We start from the raw sequence: 16,358 nt of genomic DNA, 5'->3' as shown, positions 1-16,358 counted from the left end.
CACCGAGCTCCTCCCTTATCCGATCAGTTGTTGTTTCTATCCATTATAGATGCAAGTAGGGCAACATTAGGGTACCCTTTACCCTCTTTTGTGCAAAAGTTGAAGTAAAGTGATGATGTCATCCAAAATTATTAGTTCATTTTTTAACCAAATAGGGGAGAGGGTACGCTAATCTTGGCCCACTTGCATCTCTACTATCCATAGGTTATTCACCGCATAGGTCGTTGGGAAGGACAATTGAAGGGTGGAAGACCTAGTCACTAGACTTCTGATATGGTTCCTCTTTCACGAGACTTCAGGATCCTTGGACCTCATTGAGTGATAGGTATGGGGAGCCTTGGGCGGCGTATGTGCGTTCGATATGCAACACCAGGGATGCAAGACACCCCCTTTTGAGGTTCGGTGGTGGGCTCGAAAACGGCCCAAAATCTTCATCAAAGATACAATGATTTTACCCAGGTTTAGACTTCTCGGAAGCGTAATACCCTACATGCTGGTAGATTGTATATATGATAGGGTGTATCTAGCATTACAAGGATGAACTCTCCTTGCCCAAGTTGCGCCTCGCCCAAATGAAGCCACTTTGGCTGAAGATAAGGAGCGTACGACCACATCAGTTCCGCTCCAGATACATATGTAGTAGCACCCTGGACTGAACTGCGGAAATCTCCGAGTGGATGAACGGAACTCGTCGGTGGCCATATCGAGGAGGCCGGCATGAAGCAGGTCGACGCCTTGGTGCTCAAAGAACAAAGGGCGAGACAATCTGTATTCTTCGATGCACACAAGCAGCCCCCCATGCCGCCATCTGCCACCCAATGGGCCCGACCGCCCCGGCGAAGGAGGAGGCCACCAGCACCATGGACTGGAATGATGTCCTAGACGTCCTCGTGTCGCGGCACTAGCCCAGGAGTTCCTCCACAATGGTCATGGGCCATCCATGCCCTCGCCCAAATCGAGACCCTGCCCACCACCAACCACTACCGAAGATGCTCGTTGAAATCTGCCGGTCCCGCTCCATCATCAAAGCCTAGACCGATGCGGGCGTTGTCGTTGCGAGATCTGTGACACCGGGCCAAGAAGGCCCGCCGCGGCCGCGAGATCCACGCCACCGCGCCAAGACGCTGATTGAGGAAGGAGGGGCGAGAATGGGGGAGGCTAGACGGAGGGGCGGCCCGGCGCGGCCGCAGGGGAGCGGTCTCATAAATTGATACACCGGGTGGGGGTTATCCACTATATCAAAAGAAAAACTTGTGCAAGTTATCACAAAACCATTTAGTGTCATATCAATCGCTTAGTTATTATGCGTAAGATATCTCACAAAATTGTAACTATTTTGTGCGATGTTTTTGTGTGATCCTATAGGAATCCAAGTTTCTCTCCTTCTCAAGAAGCAAAAAAATAAATCATGCATCATCACAAAATAATGGTGTGCACTGAAAAACAAGCATGTGTATGCTGAGCACCACTTGGCAAGCAACATGCAATGGCATACTAGTGCATTTAACTCATCTATGTAACAAAATAGTAGGGGATTTGGATCTGATCTATTATCCATCAATTTGATCCCAGATCTAAGAGGTTGGCATGTTCTTGCTGGCAGCTGAGACACAACAGGGGACAAGAAACATTTTTTTTTTCGAAATGGGGGACAAGAAACATGTTTTTTTTTACTGCGAGCATCCAAGGTCGTCTTTTTGAACTTCAGACCTAGTTCCTTTTCCTTAGAAAAAAAAAGAAGACTAAGCATGTTCTTGTGAATTAGGTTTCCATCTTTCTCCCATTTCCTCGAACAAAATTATAAAGTATGACCACTCTTCCTAAATATAAGACATTTTAACTGAACTTCCAAAACATATTACTATTTAGAAATGAAGAGAGTAGTTACTATACTCTTCCGTATTATATTTTTAAAGAAAAATATTCTCCTTCTTGTTACGTAAGGATTTTTTTTTCAACTCTTCTTGGAAATAAACAAGAGGAAATAATCAAAAGTGACTTTCGAAACCTGAGGATGAAGGATGCACCTAAAGTTGCATGCTCACAAGGTATGCATGAGAACCTGAAAATGAACAAAAAGAGAAGCAGAAAGGTACTGCCTAAACTCAACTCCCAAACACCTGAACATGTTCCCCTCAAAAACGGAAACAAAAATGAGAACACTTGAACCTGGTGGAAAAGTAAGCTGGTTGCAGTTTCTCCCAGCTGCACACACAACCTTTACAGATAACTGACAGCAGGAGATGCAGTGGCACTATGTGAAGGAACTGCATAGATGATTTTAGCAAAGCATGTGTATGAAAGTCATGCCAGGAATCTTCTCTCTATCATACTTCATGCATATCCAGGAAGAGAAGTGGAAAAGTTACACAATGATGGAAAAGACAGGGAGGTTTCATTTGTTATACTTCAACCTGAACAAACATGTGATAAGCAATGCGTAGAGTATCTCCACCGGCGCACTCCATAGCGCCCCCATAGCCCTATTGGAGCCGACGCGTGCTTTTGGCTCACAACAGCGCATCCAAAAATAGCGGACGAGTTTTTGAGCCCAATAAAATTGTCGGTAACTTGTTGCCGGTCCCTATGGATTGGGTGTGAAACAGGCGCACCGGCGCCTCGCGTCACATCGGATTTCAGGGGCAGAGCCAGCATGGCAGTGACTCCACTCACGACTTCTTCTTTAATGTGGCGCCTCGGATGCTTGGAGGTGGGTTGCCGTCTTTAATGAACGTATTGATTCCCCACGCGGAGACGCCTCGGATACCGCCGCTATAATTAAATGCTCACACCGACCATGTGTCCTCCTATTTAGCCCCCTCTCCGCTTATCTCTGCCGCACTTGCCTCCCCACCACTACCGCACTCCCCTCCACACTATAAACAATGTCGCGCCGGCTCACCACCACCTACTCGATGCTGGGCCAGAACGATGGCACACCGCTGGCGGCGCCGCAGCCACCGCCGCAGCCCGAGCCCATGGCCTCGCCGCAACCCGTGGCCCCGTTGCAGCCCGATGACGAGTTTGAGCTGTCGGACTTCAACTTGAACGAGTTTTCCGACGACTTCGAGTTCAACGAGTGTGGAATGGCACGTTCATAACAGGCGGGGATGCTGAGCTTGCGGAGGAGAAGGCAGAGTGGGGCGTTGAGGAGCAGTTCGGGGGCGACCCGGAGCAGGAGGCGATACTGGCCTCCTTCAACGTGCAGCGTGGGGATCCGGGAGCAAGTCCGTGAGGAAACCAACGCCGCCATCTTCAAGCGCATCGTCGAGATCTTGTGTGAGATGGTCGCCTCCTCATGCCGGTTGAGCGGCAGAGGCTGCTTGAGCTCAACGCTCAACGCCAGGCTAGGTGGCCGCCTACGAGGAAGCGAGGCTCGCCTAGAGCGAGGAATATCTCCAGTGGCGGGCAGCACTAAACACCCAGTGTGACCGACAAGCTCTGGCGATGCCTGCGGTAATGCTGCACCGCCAGCTGCATGAAGCAAGGGTGGAGAGGCGAACGCGGGAGTAAGCGGCGGCAAAGGGGAAGAACGATGACGAGGGTTTATTTTAAATTTCATTCAATCTTTTGTAAATAAACCTAAATTTGTGTAATTTTTTTTAATTTCACTAAATTTATTTCTTTAAAATAATTTAAGGATTTTCTTATTTGATCGCCGTTGTGGAGCCCCTCTCTAAATGGAGCAGGTGATGGTGTGGCAGTCCCTCTCCAAATAAAGGGAGCAGGTGCCCACACCATGGGCCGACGCAGAGGGTGGACCTTGGTGGGCCGTGGCCCACCCTAAATTCTGGGAAGCAGGAGCATACTGAAGGTATGCTTCTCAGTGTTAAGCAAAAACTGAGCCTTTTCCTATTTGTTTGTGTCCATTATTTTTGTTATAGTCCGGTATCAATTGCTCTAAAAACTAGAAATTTAACAAAGCAAAACATAAGGTACTGGCATGCACACAGTAGCATGAGACAGGGCAAATATTTTGATTAACGGCAGAGATCACTAGTTCATATGAGCTAATGGCCAAATGGTTTATTTTTAACACACGAATTTGGTATGATAGAATTGATAATACTAATCTGAAAATACCGAAGATTAGCTACATACAGCGGGGCGTTTGTGCGGCGGTGGCGGCGACCTCTGGTCCGGTTGAAACAACAGCCGCCGGTCGAGGGGGTAGCGGCAGTGTCCATGGACGGCGTTTCCTGGACATGCGGCCGTGTCTATTACAAGCAGGGGGCCCGACGGTGACGCTTGCGATGGCGATCTAGAGGGGTGGGAGTTGGCTCGGGTGTGAGTGGGAGGTGAGGAAAGTGGTGCGTCTGGCTGCCAGGCGGAGCCCACGCACGGTTTCTGACATGTCGCGAGGCGCCGACGCGCCTGATCCGCGCCCTTCGCGAAGGGATTGGCACGGGGTTGCTGGGCTTCTATTGGGCTAGAAAACGCGCCGATACTTTTTGAGACGCGCCGTGTGAGTTCATTTTAACCGCCGACCCCTAAAAAACAATCGGGATCGCTATGGGACACCTCGGTGGAAATGCTGTAAGAGCATCTCCACTGGCCACCTCGCCGGCAGGCAGTGTCCTGGACGCAGGAAAATGCTGAAGGACGGGCGCATCAAATTTCTTTTGCACTAATCCTTATGCAATCAAAATTTGCTAAAGGTGACGTTTTTCGAGGTATCTCTCTGAACATTATCTTGATCATTTCGTCGTGTTAAAATAGGAATCCTTTCCGATGACGCGACTCATGCACCGAAGTAATTTCGGCGCCGGTTTAGGATGAATAAGGATCTGTTCATGAAGATTATCTTCGGCGTTAGGGAGTACGACGACTATTTCATGATCAAACAAGATTCTACAAGTTTGTGGGGCTTCACCTCAATCCAGAAGTGCACTGCTGCAATGCGATGTCTTGCATACGGAGCTCCTCCAGCAGCCAATGACTACCTGCGGATGGCGGACTCAACATGTTTACAGACTCTCTACAGGTTTTGCCGAGTCATCATAGAGGTGTTTGGTAAAGACTATTTGAGAGCAGCAAGGTCAGATGATATAGGTTGGATCCTGGAACAAATGCAGCACGAGGGTTTCCTATGATGCTCGGAATCATTAATTGTATGCATTGGAGATGAAAAAATTGCCCTTTTTTTAGCAAGGGATCTACAAGGGGCATACTGGTGAGTGCAGTGTCATTCTCGAGGTGGTGGCAGGCCATAACCTCTGGATTTGGTATGCTTTTTTTGGCATGGCAGGAACAAACAGTGATATCAACATGCTGCAGCGCTCTCCGGTGTTTTCCAGGCTAGCTGAGGGACAAGCTCCTGCCGTGAACTTTGAGGTAAACGGTTACACATACAACAAAGGGTACTATCTAGCTGATGGTATCTACCCGAGGTATGCTACATTTGTGAAGACTATCACGGTTTGATGGACGCTTATTTTGCAACATGCCAGGAAGAAGTTCTCGTAAGGATTTTGAGCCTGCTTTTGGGGTACTTCAGCAACGTTTGCTCTCACTTGGTCTGAGTCTCAGATGTGTGATCATGCATAACATGATCATTTGAGAGCGAGCAAGACGAACATGTGCATGATGATCAACCATTTGATTGTCTAGGGCTTCTTGGTGTGAGGTAAAGCATGTACCCAACAATTTATCACTTTCCTTCACATGCATCTGGAAATCCAAGATGCAAGTGTTCATGCTCAACTTTAGACCTGGCTGCGCATTTGTGGGCGAGGAGAGGAGCTGGCAACAAAGCATGATTTAATTTAAGTTATTGTATAAATAATTTAATTTCTAGTTGTGTTAAACTATATCAAAATATTGTACGTATGAATAATTTCATTTCTATTTTGTTGTAAACTGTATCAAAATATTGTATGAATAATTTATGTAATTGATATGGTGTTTTAAAATATTGTAAAAAAGAAAAGAAAAGTTTTTGGGGCCACCGTATGAGAGGCACCGATGTGGGAAGAAATAGAGGATGCAGTGCTGACGCTTCCATACGGCTACGTCGGCGACTGACTATTTGGGACGCTTCCATACGGCTACGTCGGCGACTGACTATTTGGGACGCTTCCATACGGCTACGTCGGCGACTGACTATTTGGGACGCTTCCATACGGCTATGTCGGCGACTGACTATTTGGGGGCGCCGTTTTATATGCAGTATGTTAGCATTAGTCAGTGTTAGCCATGGGGCTCCTTCAGCGTCACTTGACCCCGCTTTTTTTTTAAAAAAATACACATCCTGCTCTATAGATAGTCAGAAATTTTTCTTTCTTGAGACTGCTGCAGAATTGCTCTTCTGATATTTTTTTATTTTTTTTTGCATCAGTGCATCATAGCGATATGTACAGAGCGGGAAACTCTCATTTGCAACTAGTTGCGCCTGCACCCCATTTTTTGTTGTGACACTTCTAAGTTTCCAAAAAATGCAAACTAAAATTCTAGACATATATTGTGTTGTGTCTTGTGCATCTGTGAAGTTTCATCCAAAAATATGTCAAAATGTGACCTGTGTAAAAAAGAGAAGACGTACGTAAATAGTGTCACAACACAAATGGGGTGCTGTTGTGGGTATACTTCATGGGTGTACCATCGACAGTGCCTAGATCCGGCAAGCCCGGGTGGCCCACAGATGGTGATGAGGCATGTGGCCCATCGGGCGGCCCAGTTGCTGTTGATCATGAAGGAAGAAGTCCAGCCCAGGATCAGTAAGCCGGATCCGTACCGACATTAGGAGTAACCCGGATCCATGGAGGCCCATGAGTAACCCGGATCCAAGTACGACGTATATGGAAGGCGGATCCGTGACGTGCACGGCAAGATATTGTACCGTAGTTAGGCTATCCGTAATCCGGCTAGGACTCTCCATGTAAACCCTAGATCCGTGCGCCTTTATAAGCCGGATCCTCGGGAGCCCTAGAGGCACAACCACAACTCATTGTAACAACGCGAAAGCGCCCGGATAATTCCGGACAAGCAGCGAGTAGGCCCCGTCATCGTGCGGGTGTTCCGAAGCTGGGTAACTCGCGTACCACCGTCCCGTGTGCACTCCGCCCTATGGCCCCTACTTCTTCTCCCCTCGTGAGGATCCCTCCTCCGAGGTACCGTCGATTAGGCAACGACGGTTGGCGCCCACCGTGGGGCCTGCGGCGTCCGGAGGCCGGAACCGGGAGGGTTCCGCCATGGGAAGCTACGACGACACCATCGCTGTGGGGCGTGTCCTTTACGCCGGAAATCTGCCGATCGTCCCTCCGGATGAGTGTTGGATTCCGGCTAAAACCGACCCCGTCAAGCTCTCCATCGTCCCGGGTTGGCGGCATACACATCTTCATCGGGGAAACCGTCGATTCCGACGGAAACCCGCTGGTAAGTAGCGCTGACGCGACCGCCGCTGAGCAGGACGCAGTCGCGAAGATCCGATCTGAGACGCAGGAACTTCCTAGCGAAGATTCCGCCTTAGATCTGAAAAAATCAAAACCCACCCAATCCGCCCCTGAGCAGGAAATAACGGTGGAAGACCAATGCGGATCCGCCCGGGTCTCCCGGGTGTTAGAGAAGCAAAGGTGTCACTTCGTACACTTCTTGGCCCATACCGCCGGAACCGCCCCTCATGAAGTCGGAGCCTGGTCCCGAGCAGGTCGAGGCCCCGGAAAACAACGCTGCTCCGGATCGGCAAGAGGCTGTCGGAGAAAGCGAAACTCCGGCCGAAGAGTCGATTTTGGGAAATCTAAGCCCAATCTCCGGAGACACCCAGTCCATGGACACCGAAGAGTTCGATCGTAAGGTGAAGGAATATGGATACGGCGGCCAGCCTCGAAGTTGATTCCGCCCAGCCAAAGCAGGGTACTTGCAACTGTAGCGGCGCTCGGAGAAAACGGATCGGAAGAGGCAGGCACCCAATCCGACCCCCAGCCATCTCACCACGGATCTCCGATGTCGCGGGAGCGGCCCCGTAGGGATTCTTCCTCGGAGAGCCTCCTGTCGCCTGAAGAGATGGTCGCACAAGCAGGCATGGATGCGGTTTATCGCTCGGATATTCTTAATAAACCCATCACTCCCGAAGACATGGAAGCTTTAGAAGCTAAAAGAGTGGAACTGCTGGCCACCGCCAAGAAGTTTAAGGACACCGCAGCCGCCATGCTGGAGGAGAGGAAGCATGCCGCAGTTTTTGTGGAAGACTTCATCCAGCGTGAGCAGGAGGTGGACGAAGGACTGGCGAAGGTCAAGGAACTCCGAAAGCACTCGGGAGGACAAGATCGTTGAAGCTGATCGGGAGGTAGAAAAGGTCCGTCGGGAGTTGATAGCTCCCCGCAGGATCACCTTCGCAACTCCAACGGAGCAGCAGCCGTGCGCAACCCCAAAGGACAATATGACGAAAGCTGCAGAAATCCTGAAGAAAAGTGACGAGGAGATTGACATCAACTACTTACGCACGCTCGTCGCTTCAGCGGTTAAACAGCAGAGCAAGGCAGACACTTCGCGCAAACTGGATCTAACCCGGAGCATTGCGTCTCCACTGCGCAGAAGGACGCCCACGACAATCGCCATCGAGATGATGAATCGCGAACCGGATCCTCGAACGCGGAAGGAAAGCCAGGGAACACCCAAATCCGATCCCCGTACCATCAAAGACGCCACCGTCAGATCCGAGAAAGGGAAAGGACGCAATGTACTCTGGACGAGACAAGTACCGCAACGCCTCTCCTCCGCCTAATGGTTACCCGCGTCCCCCTCGCCGCCGTAGTCCAGCCGGAAACACCAGGCCTCAGGGGCATGGTGGAATTGTTATCCGCGACAACGTGCTGCCCTCAAGAAACAGGAGCAGGGAGCGCACGCCGGAACCTCGCCGGCATCAAAACAACGATCGTGAGCCCGAGCCTAGGAGGAGCCGGAATGAGGAGCGCGACCCGGAACCCCGCCGGAGCCGGAACGACCAGGGCAGCCAGCGCCACGGCGAAGGCAGCCACAGGAGCCGGAGCCGCACCGGGAGGGCCGGGGAGAATCTGGAGGCGGAAGCAAGAGGTCGGATCGGCCCCCTCGCAGGTCTCCCTCACCACCACCTAGCGGTGGCGGCGGAGGTGGAGGCGGAGGCGGTGGCCGGAGATCTCGCTCTCGCTCACAATCCCCCCGTCACGGTTCGCGCGACGCGCGGGAACGCCTCAACGAATACAGAACCGACTACATCGGACCAAAGTGCTTTGGCAGGATGATTCGAGAGGAACCAAAGCCAAGGAGCTCCCTCAAGCTACCCGGAAACCCGAAGCATTATGATGGCACCGAAAGGCCGGATACCCGGATTGAAGATTACTACAATGCAGGTAACCTTTGCCGGAGGAACCCCTAATATCGCCTGCCGCATGCTCCAGCTTGTACCTTGTAGGTCCAGCCCGGATCCGGCTCGGTGACCTCGAGAAAAACTCCATCTTTTGCTGGTTTGACCTCGAAGACCGCTTTCGAGAAACACTTCAGGGGCACCTACAAAAGACCTGCCATGGCAAGCGACTTGCAAGCTTGTATCCAGAAGAAGGGAGAATCCTCAAGAAACTTCCTCACACGATGGTTGGCATGCGAGAACGAGTGCAAAAACGTCGACCACACCATCGCCATGTACGCCTTCATTGGTGGACTACAGAGAGGCGGATTGCTGAGGCATAAGCTCACATGTTTGGCTAACGCCAATAAACTGACTTTGGATGAGATGATCTCCATTGCCAGCGACCACACTGCCGCCGATGATGATGCAGGCGGTGATATCGCAGCTACAGCAATCCCCCTGCACCAACAAAAGAAGAACCGTGATAACGGCAACAATAGCGGCCATAAACGCAAAAACCCTGATGACCAGAAGAGCGGCGGATCCGACATGGTCGCCATGGCGTTCCAACACGGAGGTTCAGGAGGCGGAAGAGGACGCGGCCGTGGAGGCGGAGCCGGCAGGGGTCAGCAGCATGGCACTGAAGTCACCGCTGGCGGATCCCACGCCCCGCAAACCTACGAGGAATACAGAGACATGCCCTGCCTGGCCCACTTGGATCCGGCTACAGGGAAGTCCACTCACACCAACCGCAGCCGCAAGTGGGTCAACGACCTAAAGAACGACCCGGAGGCAGGATACAAGCGAGCCCGGAAACACCGCCCACGCGGCAAAGGGGGCAAGGGCAAGAACAAGGACAAGGAGGAGGACAGTTCCGAGGCGATGGACGGGGATGATAACTCGCCGGATCCCAAAGCCGGATCCGCAGGTAAATCCAACCCCTTCGAGAAAAAGAGCGTGGGGGCTTACCACACCTTCCTCGGAACCCCAACAGTCCGCGCTACAAACTCAGCTACCCGGATCCCGAACGCCACGGTTCCGGCTGTGCCGCAATATGTCGGGTGGTCGGAAGTTCCGTGCACATTTGACGAGGAGGATCATCCCGCCATTGTGCCAAAAGAATACTACGCCTTGGTTGTAAGTCCCCGCATAGACGGGTATGACTTCTCCAAGTGCCTCATGGATGGCGGAGCCAGCTTGAACATCATGTATCTGGAGACTCTGGAACGAATGAACCTCACCAAGGAACAGCTCAAACACAGCAACACTGAGTTTCACGGCGTGGTTCCGGGTAAGAAGGCGAATTCCCTCGGCAGCATCACACTTCCCGTGGCTTTCGGCGATGTTCACAATTTCCGCGAAGAAAAGATCACGTTTGAAGTTGTGCCCTTCAAGAGCTCCTACCACGTCATCTTCGGCAGGCCCACCTACCACAAGTTCCACGCAAGAGCGTGCTATATCTACAACAAGCTCAAGATTCCGGGTCCTAATGGTATGATCACCATAACCGGAGACTACAAAAAGGCTCACGAGTGCGAGTTGGGCGAAGCCGCCTTCGCAGAGTCTGTCATATCCGGAGAAGAGCCGAAAGGCTACGGGGCCGCGGTGGATCCGGCCGAGATGCAAACCACCAAGAAGCAGATCTCCGAACAGAAAAACTCCTTCAGGGCCGCGATAGAGACCAAGAAAGTCAACTTCAAAGAAGATGACCCTAGCAAGCAAGTCTCGATCGGAGCCAACATGGACCCCAAATAGGAAGACGCGCTCGTCGAGTTCCTCCGCGCTAACATGGATATCTTCGCATGGCAACCTTCTGACATGTCCGGAGTACCAAGGGAACTCGCCGAGCACTACCTCAACATAAATCCGGGGGATAAACCGGTGAAGCAAGCTATGCGACGCTTTGGAGACAAGAAGCTCCGCGCCATAGGAATGGAATTATCAAAGTTACTAGAGGCAGGTTTTGTAATAGAAGTTATCCACACTGATTGGGTCGCAAATCCCGTCCTTGTACCCAAAAAGAACACTGAAATACTAAGAATGTGCATCGATTACTCTGGCTTGAACAAACATTGCCCGAAAGATCCGTTTCCCCTGCCGCGCATTGACCAAGTCATCGATTCGACGGCAGGGCGGAACTTTTGTGTTTTCTTGATGCGTATTCCGGGTATCATCAGATCCGGATGAAGGAGTCTGACCAAAAGGCGACCTCATTCATCACCCCATTTGGCACTTACTGCTATGTTACTATGCCCTTCGGCTTGAAAAATGCAGGTGCCACCTACCAACGTACGATGCAGCGGTGCTTGAAGGACCAGATTGGCCGGAATGTACACGCCTACGTCGACGATATCGCGGTCATGACTCGGAAAGGATCCGACTTGATCAGCGACCTCACAGAAACCTTTGAGAATCTCCGACGGTACAAGATGATGTTGAATCCGCTGAAGTGCGTCTTTGGCGTACCAGCCGGAAAACTCCTTGGCTTCATTGTTTCCAACGAGGGGCATTGAAGTAAACCCGGAAAAAATCAAGGCAATTTTGTGCATAAAAAGGCCAACTTGTCTCAAAGATGTGCAACGGCTCACTCGGTTGTGTCGCAGCAATCGGCAGGTTTGTTAGCCGTCTTGGCGAGAAGGCACTTCCCCTATACAAGCTATTGAAGAAAACGAGACAAGTTTGTGCCGGGACGAGGCGGCAGATGCGGCACTACAAGGGTTGAAGGAAATACTTACCTCCCCACCTATCTTAGCGGCTCCAGGAGAATCGAGCCTATGCTCCTTTACTCGGCAGCCACAAACAGGGTCATCAGCCTCGTCATCGTGGTGGAACGTCGGGGAAGAAGGTCACGAATATGGAGTCCAAAGGCCGGTTTACTATATCGAGCGAGGTCCTTACGGAATCCAAACGGCGCTACCCTCACTTTCAAAAGCTCGCCTACGGAGTATTCCCGGGCAGCGGGAAGCCGAGACATTACTTCCAAGAACATCCGAGTAACGGTCGTGAGCAAAGCTCCGCTGTCGACGATTCTCAACAACGCCGACGCAACGGGACGCACGGCAAAATGGGGCATTGAATTATCCGCCTTCGATATCAGCTACAAAGCCGGAACCGCGGTTAAATCACGGGTCTTGGCGGATTTCGTTGCGGATTGGACAGAAGCTCCGGATGCTAATTTGGAGCCGGAACCAGAAACATGGGTAATGCACTTCGATGGATCCAAGCGGCATCAAGGCTCGGGAGCCGAGTCACCCCGAAGTCCCCTACCGGAGAAGAAATGCGATGACGTTCGCGGATCCACTTCGAAGCTACTAACAACATGGCGGAATACGAGGCTCTACTACACGGACTGCGCATCGCTAAGGAAATAGGGATCAAGCACATCATCTGTTGCGGAGATTCCGACCTGGTGGCACAGCAAGTAGCCGGAACCTAGAACGCCAGAAATTCCGTCATGGCGGCTTACAGAGACGAAGTTGACGAGATCGCCAAGTGCTTTCTAGGATACGAAGTCAAGTATGTCCGGAGAGATGACAATACAGCGGCAGATATGCTATCCAAGCTCGGATCCGGCGAGAAAACCAATTCCGCACGGAATCTTCCTGGAGCATCTTCGGATACCCTCGGTGAAGGGCGCTAACCCGGAAAACCCGAGAGGTGGCGGTGTCTCCGGCCGGAGAGGTGCTTGGCTACCATTCCGGCTTGGACACGGCCTTTCCTGGACTACCTCATCGATCGGAAGTTGCCGGAGGACGAGGTCCTCGCGCGCCGGATCATCGGACGAGCAAGATCCTACACAATTGTTGATGGACAGCTCTACAAACGAAGCGCAACGGGGGTGTTTCTCAAATGCGTCTCCAATCAAGATGGCATTGAAATCCTCGAGAGAGATCCACGCGAGGGATTGCGGGCACCATGCCGCCCCAGGTCACTCGTTGCAAAATCTTTTCGGCTAGGCTTTTATTGGCTTACGGCTAAAGAAGATGCTGACAAGATAGTCAAGACCTGCCGAGGTTGTCAGTACTACGCTACTCAACCAAACGCTCCAGCCCAAGAGCTGAAGACCATACCTATCACCCGGCCATTTGCGGTCTGGGGGCTCGATATGGTTGGTAAGTTAAAAAGATCATCTCCTGGCGGTTTTGAATACCTCCTGGTCGCTGTTGACAAGTTCAGCAAATGGATCGAGGCTAAGCCAGTGAGAAAAGCCGATGGTGCTACGGCACTAAAATTTGTCTGCACGACCTCGTGATGAGATTCGGCATCCCACACGAGCATAATCACGGATAATGGCACAAACTTCGCTCGGGGGAATTGAAGGATTATTGTGAGACAATGGGGATTCGATTGGACCTCGCATACGTGGCTCACCCACAATCCAATGGTCAAGTTGAAAGAGCAAACGGTCTAATATTATCGGGAATCAAGCCACGCCTCGAGGAACCGCTGCGACGAGCGGCAGGAGCTCGGGCTGATGAGTTGGACGCTTGTCTTGTGGAGTTTACGAACTACCCCTAACAGAGTCAACGGGGTTTACCCCATTCTTCCTGGTATACGGATCCGAAGCCGTAATTCCCTCCGACATCATCCACGATTCGCCGCGAGTTTCCTCCTATAATGAAGAAACAGCTGACGAGGCCAGACAGCTATCTGTGGACCTGATCGAGGAAGCTCGGAACCTAGCTGGTCAGCGCTCCGCCATCTACCAGCAGAAGCTCCGACGCTATCACAGTCGTCGAGTTCGGAAACGCTCCTTCATGGCAGGAGACTCCGGTCCTCCGCCTTCGGCGAGTGAAAGACCATAAGCTGCAATCTCCATGGGAAGGACCCTTCGTCGTTAGCAAAGTGCTTCATAACGGGTCGTACTACCTTGTTGATTTCCGCGAGCTGAGGGATAGACCTGCTAACTGGTGCCGGAAACGCAAGCGTGAGGATCCGGATGACATCTACGATGAAACAGATCGCCCTTGGAATATCGCACAGCTACGTCCTTTCTACACTTAGCATATTTTTTCGAGTTACAAACTCTGTAATAGTTATACATGATCAATGAAATAAAGCTTATGGTTTACTCTTTGAGTCTTTTACCTCCTTTACTTGTTCATTTTTAGATCGTGTATGTTTTCCGACTAAAACCGCAGAGCTGGATTTTTTCCGCCTAGGCGTGTATAAAAGTTGTGATTTTCAAAAATCGTCCTTTAGGACGTAAGCTTAAGTTTTCTGATTAAGTTGTTGTCTGTTGCGAACTCGTGGATTCCTAGTAGCGATTTCCAGCACCTATGCTTGGGGGCTTGTTCCCGCGGTTATTGACGGATTGCCATTGGGCTTCGTCGCCGGCTGGCGGCGTTTCCGGCTAAGGTCTTCCGGCTCGCGGAAGGTCAAGCGGGCAAGCCGGAAAACAACGAAGTCAGCACTTGCTTTCCGACATAAAACGAAACATGCACATAACATAAACGGATAGCAGGATAAGTGTTTCCACACCATGCATAATCGTTTCGTTCCTAGCTACTTCAGAATTTAAGTCTTATTACAAACCCTCTCTGGGGCCAAAATGATGCAATTTGTTTCATTGTTTAAAACAGGAACTCTATTCGGAGTCCTCCTCTTCAGATTGCTGGTAGGTGGAGCCGTCGTCGCTGTCATCAGATCCGGCTTCGGAGTCGTCACCAGAGTTTCCTCCGGAATGCTCGCCGCTTGACCCGGATCCTTCCCCGTAATACTCCGGCTCACCTGCTTCTTCCTCTGCATCGGAAAAACCTTCGGGCAGATCATGCTTGTTATACCAGAACGAGTGATCCACTCGCCTGACAAACAGCTGCTCGTAGCCTTCGGTTTCCGCGAGGAGGGCGCCCATGTCGGAATCCCTGGGGGCTCCGCGTGCAACATCCGCCAGGTTGAGAGAGGGGAAGTGAGCCTTGCAGGTGGCCAAAACTAGGGAGGCGGCTCCGCGTGCTGAAGACTTTTGCCAGTCCTTGATGAAGTCCGGCACCTGCCGCATAAGTTTGGTCATCGTATCGATGATCGTGGTTTTGGCCTTCTTCGGAGACGGAGCCGTGGCGATTCCGCGACAAGCTTCAAATAGCGCGTCAATGGAACTCCGCGCTTCATCGTATGCCTCCGTCCTCTTAAGGTTTGACTCTTTTGACCATTCAAAGCCAAGGCTTGCTGTGGAGAGGTTCAGTTCCGTTAGAGAGAAAAACATACAAGATGGACAGCGCAACGACACGGAAAAATGCTTACGGAAGATAAGTTTGTCAATGGCCTCCGCCTCCTCCTCCAGAACTCTGTTCTTGGATATCACGGAGAGCACGCGGCCTTGGCTTTTCTCCAGTTTGTCAATCAGCTCCGCCTTGTCGCGGGCATGCTTCTCGGAGAGCTCTTTCCTCGCCTCAGTCTCCTTACTAGAGGATTCTTTAATGAAGGTTTTGAGGGACTCGTTCTCCGCCTCAAGCACCTTGACTTTGGCGGAAAGCTCATCGAACGAGGAGTGCTTGGCAGTTTCTTCTGAAGGCAGATAGTTGCACATATTATGCATCCTGAACAACTATGTCGGCACAAAAAGTGAAGACCCGGATCTCGTACCTTGAAGGCGGGTCTCAAGCGAGCTGGATAGCCTTTTGGCTATTTTCCGCATTCGGCGTAGCCCCTCGATCTCCGTGATTTGCTCTAGCACGTGAATGCGCGGATCTTCGTGCAATTTCCGCGTGGTCCGCGAAGCGGCGGGAGTTAGCCGGATATTTAAAATCTTGGGGGCTAGCGAGGAATTCGAGTCTTTGAGGTATAAAAATTTTAAATTTCCGTCTAAAGTACATTTTGGGAAAGCATCGGATAATACATGTTACACGGAACTATATCACCCAATGCTTGGGGGCTAGTATTACCTGCCGCACTTCCTTGTGCTTGGCGAAAAATTCCTTCAGGCTGTCCTCCAGCTCGGCAAGATAACCCACCTCCTCGTCCGGTTTTCCCCATACCTTGTTCGGCATGGCGGAAACTTCCGCGTGACGTTGTGCAAGGGTAAGCTTTTGGAGGGACG

The sequence above is a fragment of the Lolium rigidum genome, chromosome 7 (assembly GCF_022539505.1).
Source record: "Lolium rigidum isolate FL_2022 chromosome 7, APGP_CSIRO_Lrig_0.1, whole genome shotgun sequence".
In the NCBI taxonomy this organism is placed as follows: domain Eukaryota; kingdom Viridiplantae; phylum Streptophyta; class Magnoliopsida; order Poales; family Poaceae; genus Lolium; species Lolium rigidum.
The sequence above is the reverse complement of the archived record's forward strand: the minus strand, read 5'-3'. Positions refer to the sequence as shown.